Source organism: Dromiciops gliroides, chromosome 4 (genome assembly GCF_019393635.1).
Source record: "Dromiciops gliroides isolate mDroGli1 chromosome 4, mDroGli1.pri, whole genome shotgun sequence".
In the NCBI taxonomy this organism is placed as follows: domain Eukaryota; kingdom Metazoa; phylum Chordata; class Mammalia; order Microbiotheria; family Microbiotheriidae; genus Dromiciops; species Dromiciops gliroides.
The window spans coordinates 99,305,026-99,312,224 of record NC_057864.1 but is presented as its reverse complement, the minus strand read 5'-3'; the positions used below and the strand labels follow the sequence as shown (position 1 = coordinate 99,312,224).

General features: G+C 47.2%; 1 protein-coding gene across 1 annotated transcript in view; it reads left to right on the top strand.

Moving 5' to 3' along the window:
* The first annotated feature begins 4,242 nt into the window (after positions 1–4,242).
* The window catches only part of CSRP1 (cysteine and glycine rich protein 1), a 34,489-nt gene continuing 31,532 nt past the window's right edge, over positions 4,243–7,199 (top strand). Inside the window, exon 1 of the mRNA XM_044002386.1 lies at positions 4,243–4,397. The gene's annotated coding sequence lies outside the window, so the exon portion shown is untranslated. The remainder of the gene's footprint in view (positions 4,398–7,199) is intronic.

The window sequence follows — 7,199 nt, the reverse complement described above, 5'->3', positions numbered from 1 at the left end:
TTAGTGATGGGAGCCTGGAGCTCAGAAAAGATATTGGGGCTGGATATTTACCTCTCCCACTCTCCACAGGGGCTGTTACAAATTGTCTTGACTCTTCTCAAACTTCCCAAGGCACCACCTTCCCCTTGACCTCTCCGTTGAGACTGGACTTCCTCTTCTACTTCAACAAAAATCATTGCAGGCATTCACCAAGAGCTCCCTCTTCTTCCCTCCTCTTAACCAGACATATTTTCTCACTATCTCTTCTTTTACTATTGTCTCATATGAAGAGGTGGCCCTCAATCTTGCCAAGGCTAACCTTTCTATATGTACCCTTGATCCTATCCCCTCCTGTTTTCTCCAGCAGATTGCTCTATCATTTCCCTCATTGTCTCTTATCTTCAGTCTCCTCCTATCTACTGGTTCCTTCCTTGATGCCTATAAACACTACTAAGTCTTCCCAATCCTTAAAAACCCCCATTTCATGTATTTATGTACCAGTTGACCTTGGAGTCAGGAGGACCTGAGTTCAAATCCAGTCTCAGAAGATACTTTACTAGCTGTGTGGCCTTGAGCAAGTCACTTAACACTGATTGCCTCAAAAAAGGAGGGGCAGCTTGGGGTGCAATGGATAGAGCACCAGTCCTGGAATCAGGAGGACCTGAATTCAAATCCAGTCTCAAACATGTAGTAGCTGTGTGACCCAGGATAAGTCACCTAAGTGCATTGCCTCCCCCCACCAAAAACCCAAAACAAAAACCAATAGCAACAAACAGAAACTCAATTGACTCCAAATTACCTCTAACATCAAATATAAACATGTCTGTTTAGCACTGGAAGCTTTTCAAAGTCTTCTCTCTTCCTGCCTTTCCAATCTTGTTACACATTACTCTCCTCCAACATGCTGTCCTCCCCATCCCTCTTCATCTCTGGGCTTTTGCATTCACTGTCTCCCATGCTGAGGGTGCTCTCTATCCTCACACCTTTCTTTTAGAATACATGGTTTCCTTTTTTCCTGCTCCTGTAGCCCTGCACTCTACTAGCACCTTCCTCTCTAAAAGTTACATTATATCAACTTTATACAGATCTCACATATAGCTATATGTGCACATACCATCTTTATGATTAGAATGTAAGCTTCTTGAGGGCATGACTTTTCACTTTTTCTTTGTATCCTCAAGTGCTTACTTAGTATAGTGCTTTCCCCATATTAATTACTTAATTAATGCTTGTTGATTGATTCCAGTGACAAGGAACTCACTGTGTAGCATTGGTGTGGTGGTTTATACAGGGATGTTGGGTGTGTCATTGTCTGGTTGTAGCCTATGGCTTAGAACAATAATGTTATCAATCTATAGCCAATGCTAGGTACATTCTTTACTAATGTCCAGACCTTTCCCTCTTCAAACACAGTCTGATCTCTAAGGTTCCTTCACATTCCACATCTTTGTTCTTATGTGGAGCTTTCTCACTCAAGTCCCTTTGGAAACAACTCTGTCCTTCTCACTCTCTATAGGAAAAAATATATTATCCTTTACTTGGTGGTGGGATACTCTACTGCCTAATTTGTGGGCCTGCTTTTTGTAGCTGGTTATGACCAATGGAGGTAGGGTGGAAAGAGTTGTAGAGTCAGATGAACAAGGATAAAATGCTATTTCTGGTGTTTCCTTCTTGTGTGAAACTGAGCAAGCTGCTTAAGGTTCTTAGGTCTCAGTCTCCTCCATTGTAAAATGAGGGTAATGGGCGAGATGGTCTCTGGGGTCTCTAGTGGATTTGTGATCCTACCATAATCAGCATCAATTATTGAAATGCTTTCTTATTTACCCAGGGCATTCAATTGCTCTGATTTTTCCAGATTTCTTGGTAAGGAGGAATGTATCAGGTCTAGGAGTAGCAATAGTATAAACTATGAACTCCTTCACAAGTTTAGGGACTATCTTTTGCTGTTCTTTGTATTTCCAGGCAGGGGCAGCTAGGGCCATCTCCAGTGGTTCTGATATGTAACTTGCCACTGGACCCAGATGGCTCTGGAGGAAAGAGTGAAGTTAGTGACCTTGCACAGCCCTCCTTCACTTAAATCTAATTCACTGTAAGTCATGACATCACCCCGATGTCATGGTCCTTTTTGAGAATAAGGGACAAACAACAACAACAATTTCCAGACTTAGTGCAGCACCTAATAATTATATATAATTAATATATATAATTAATATATATTAATAATTAATAATTATATATAATTAAGAGGACTGCAGATGGCCCCTGGGGTTAAAGGACTTGTCCAAGGTCCCACAGTTAGTAATTGTCTGAGGTGAGATTTGAACTCAAATCCTCCTGATCTGATACCACCTAGCTGCTCCACTCTAAGTGCTTCGAGTAGGGATAACTGCTGCAGGTCGAAGTGGGCAGGCCGTAGTTAGTTCCAGATGACACAGAAATGAGAAAGGGTTGCTGCATTTGTTGAGTTTCTCTTCAGTTTGAATTTTGTACCATTCAGTCAGATATGTGCTCTGGCTGGAGTCTTCATATTCATAAGGCTCTTCTCTTCCCCTTCCTCAAACCTTTTTCCAATAGCACTGAGTGTGTGGACAGGAAGGAAATAATGAGGACTAGGTTACTGCATGCTGCTGCCATAGAGAAGTACCCTGGAATAATGGAAATAACTTGGCCTTGAAGTTAGAAAGTTCTGTTTTCAAATTCTGCCTCTTTGTCCCACCCAGGATCTGGACCACTAGTCCCAGGCTCAGATGACAGGGCACATTCTGGCTATGTGGGTCTCTTTGCCAACAGCTGCTTTGGTTGGTTTCAATTCCACCATGATCATCATGCCCAGCCCAGCCCTCTTCTTCCCAGCCTCTTTAGCTCAACACCAAGAAACCCAACACCAAGGAGATTGCTTCAGCTTTGGTACTCACACTTCATCATTCACCCTCAGTGACTCCTGCTCCTCTGACTGGAGGCTTAGAGGGTGAAGCAAAAAACTCCTCCCCAGTTTCATTGTATAGAGGGCTCAAAAGATGAGCCATCTCTTCTTTTTTCATCAGATGTTCTGCTTAGTTTTGATTCCCTCCCTCCATCCCCATCCCCATCATCATTAATACCCACCATTATAACCATCATCCCTGTCCTTTTCAGCTTTTTTTTTTGTATATTGCCTTCCCCCTTTAGATTGTAAGCTCCTTGAGGACATAGACTATCTTTCATATTTGTATCCCCAGCACTTAGCACTGTGCATGGCACATATTAGGTGCTTAATAAATACTCATTGTATTGTGTTGCATTGCATTGTGTTACCCTGAGCAAGTTACAATCCCTTAGCAGAGAAGCCAGTCTTCACTGGTACAGGGAGTTCCCTCACCCAGGAGTTCCTTATATCAACAAAATTATAGCTTCAGTCCCTGTTCTCTGTAACTGGATTAGCTACAAGTCCAAACTGGCAGAAACTCTGAGCATCCCAAGAGAATGTTTTACAAACTAAAGATTAGGACCCAGGGAGGTCAAAGGAAAATTTCGATCCCTTTTAGAGACTGGAAATTCAGTGCTTAGAGCAGCTGCTAGGTGGGCAGAAAAAAAAATTAGGTTTAGAGGAATGTAGCAAGCTGGATTACCCTACCTCCTCTACTTGACCAGTCTGCTTGCCCCTTCTCTTTCAAAATCTACTGTCCCGAGAGTAGTGGTCTTTTTTTTTTTTTAAGTCCCGGGGGTGGGGGGGGGTGAGGATGAGTCCTTGGGAACAACGGTAGGCTAAAAGAGTTTTAAAGCCTCTTTTATCTTAAAATTAGTTTTGTTGATGCCTTTAGTGTTTACATTACATTCGTTTCAGAATATGCCAATTCCTTACCCACTGGCCCTTCCCTTATAACAATGCTTAAAAACAAACAAAAACTCAGCAAAACCCAACCAACACATTGGACGTATCTGATAGCGTATGCAACATCTCACACCCCTAGGCCCCCACTTCTCTAGGAAAGAAATCAGATAAAACCAGTGGACGTCTCAACTTGCGTTTCCACTTTCCACCTGTTCAGAAAGAAACCTTAAAAGAGGCCCCTGCCTCGGAAAGATGGTGGCCTGTCTCGTCATCTAAGCCTCAGCTGCAGCCCCTCGGGGCAGCGGTCCAGGACTGGGGGAGATGTTCCCCATCCTCTGCCGCCTCCGGGCTTCCCTGGCGGGCTGGGCCCCGCCAGGCTGGGCTGCCCCGGGGTCCTTTGGCGCCCCCGCGACTGTGCTCAGGAAACATGACATCAGCGCCCCGCTGGTGCTGTGTGCAAAGCTTTGTGATGGTTGGTGTTGCTCCGGGACACGCCTTCTCCGGAGGAGAACAAAAACAAAGCTGAGGGGCCCGAGCGGGACCCAACGGGCCACTGCGGAGAGTTCCCTCCAGTCTGCCCGCCCTCCGAGCCCGCCGCAGCTGTCAGGTGAGTGAGCCGCTCCTGCCCTGCAGCAGCTGCAGGGCCCGGGCGTCCGGCCAGGGCTGTGCCCTCCCTCCACCCGGGCTCGTGCAGTGGGCAGTGGGCACACCCTCCCATCCCCACCCATCCTAACCCTCACCAGCCTGGGTGGCACCCGCAGCGCGGCGCTCAGGCCGGCGGGCCCTCCTCCTGGCTCTGCCCACGCTGGCTCCCGCGGACGGCGGGGAGGGAGTTTTCCTAGGGGGCTTCCCGGGGTCCCCCAGAGCTGGCTAGGAAGGGAAGGGGCAGAGAGGGGCAGATGGAGAAAAACGTTAGAAGTTCTGGCCATCCGGTGCCGCCGCGGTCAGGTGGGGCATACCGCCGGGGCTGCGCTAGCTGGGGCTTGGCTTCTCTTTCCTGGAGGGGCCTTCGCTCCTCGCCGCCTCCCCTGAAGCCCCTGCAGAGACTTTCCTCCTTCCTTCCCCCTCCTTCCTTTCACCTCCTTTCTACTGGGGCTGAGTGACAGCAGGGACTGGAGGGCTGCTGTTGGCTCCACTACCACTCGTTGTGTGTGTGTGTGTGTGTGTGTGTGTGTGTGTGTGTGTGTGTGTGTGTGTGTGTATGTGGGCATCCGTGTCATTCCACTCAGCCAACGTGTCGAACCCCTCTTTCCTACGTGCCAGACCCCTCTGCTTTCCTGTCTTGTTGGGGCCCCGAAATGAAGGACTCTGTGCCTGGGGCGGAGGCGGGGGGAGGGGGGAAGGAGGGGGCCACTGGAGAGGGCTCAAAGCTTTAAAAGCCTGCTTCCTCGGGGGGTGGGGGTGGGGGCCCTCGAGATCCTTGACAGAGCCATGTTAACTGTCAGCGTGCTGAACTAGGGCTTTTAGTTCTTTGGAAGTTCCCGGAGGCCGAAAAGCTGAGAACTTTGCAGCCGCCTTTCTCTACGTGCCTTTCCTGTTCTCATACTTAAAGACCCGTGTCATGTATTTAAGACCCGCGTCTTGGGGTTGGCTGCTGCGAGAAAATTCCAGAGGACTGGAAACGCACGTAATTGTGTGGTCTCCTGGGGTCCCTGGCACCCGGACCCTAGCCCTGTCTTTCCCGACGTGAAGACGCTGCGTAGGGTTATAGAGGATACAGCTGGAAGAGACCAGAGAACTGTCTATTCCAAACCCTCCATTCCCGCCTTTTCCTGCCTTTTTTTTTTTTTGAGTTTGAATCAGAACTGCGTCTTAGATGGCAGTGGTACTTCCTTAACTTCTTTCTATAAAACGCTGGTTTCTGCCTTTGCCTGCTTGAGTTCCTCCATTTTAGGGGATAGATAAACTGGTCTGCCTAAATGCCCTTTTTGCTTATCTTAGGGAATTAAAAGAAGTAGACCACCCTGTTTGGGGCTTGGCCTGTGACAGAGCTGAAAGGGGAAGGGTGTTGGGGAGAAGTAACAGGAGAATTTGAGGGCTGGCTTGTCATTGTCAGAGCCTGCCCCTACAGGTCCCAGAGTGGCTGCATAATATTGAGGGAAAAACCCATAAACTTAATAATTATCTCAATTAGAAATCAGAATTAGGAATGGAATCATGCATAGCAGCAACAAGTTCACAATTTGCTAGCGGATATTTATTTTTATTTAAGCTATAATGAAGTAACAATAACTTCCTAATTAAGCACTTTTAAAATTCCTTCAAGGTGGAAGATGGAGTGACAGGAGGAGGAGGGTATCAGGACATTAAAGCAGATCTTTTCTTTTTTAGTTCTCCACATCGAACAGTGCATGATAGTTATAGTGGAGAGAGTGTTTGACTTGGAGTCAGGAAGAACAGAATTCAGATTCTGCCTCCACCACTTAGTCTTGGTGTAACCTTGGGCAAATCTCGTACCCAATCTGGTCCTCAATTTCTCATCTTTAAAATGATGGGGCTGGATGGTATGGTCATTGGGGTCCTTCCATATCCAAACCTATGTTCCTTCCCTTTCAAAGAAATCCTACATTGAAGGGATTTCTTCATTAGTTCTCTCCTCAGCTCTGAAATTAGGGAGAGCACTTCTCCCACATAGAATTGAGGTGAGGAAAAGCCCCTGGGCTCCCTTGTGTTCTTGGGTAGCTGAAGAGTCCTTCTATCTTTGGAGTGCAATCCCGTTTGCCTACACTGAGCTCCAACCCAATCCCAGATCACTAAGCCACTTCTTTGACACATGGTTTTAAAGAAAGGAGTGAGCTGGGCCCAGCTCCTTCACACACCCACCCACAGGTCAGCATGCACTGTGAGTTTGCCCAGACTTCATCCTCCTCTCCATCATAACCTCCCTCTGTGGATATCCTTAGTTAAGCTGTATATAGTAGGTCAGAGGGGAAAGGACGTTATACAGGAGTGTTATATAGGATGATAAAGGGGAGGCACTGGACTTCATAGCTTTCTATTAAAAGGGATTGCGGGGGTGGAGTGGTAGGCCAGCTGGACAGAGAAGGCTGCATTTTCATCATGGAAGCATGGCATCTTAGTGCTGGGAGGAACTTTTGAGAAAACTGGGGCTGCTAATGAGGGATACATCGAAGAAGGGGAGAGACGGAGAGAAAGAGTCAGAGACAAATAGAGACACACAGTAAAAGATAGAGACATGGAGATGTAGGAAGAGTGACGTAGAGACACAGAGGAAAATAAGAAGGAAAGATACCATCCCCGTTCCTTTCCCCCCATTTAAATCTAACTTCTTTAATCTGACCTTTTTCTTTTGTCAGTGAGAGCCAGAGCTCAAGACTGCGTTTCAGAAATCTGGGGTTCCCAACTGACCCATCCCACTGGCTGGTAACTGAGTGGGATTTGATTCATC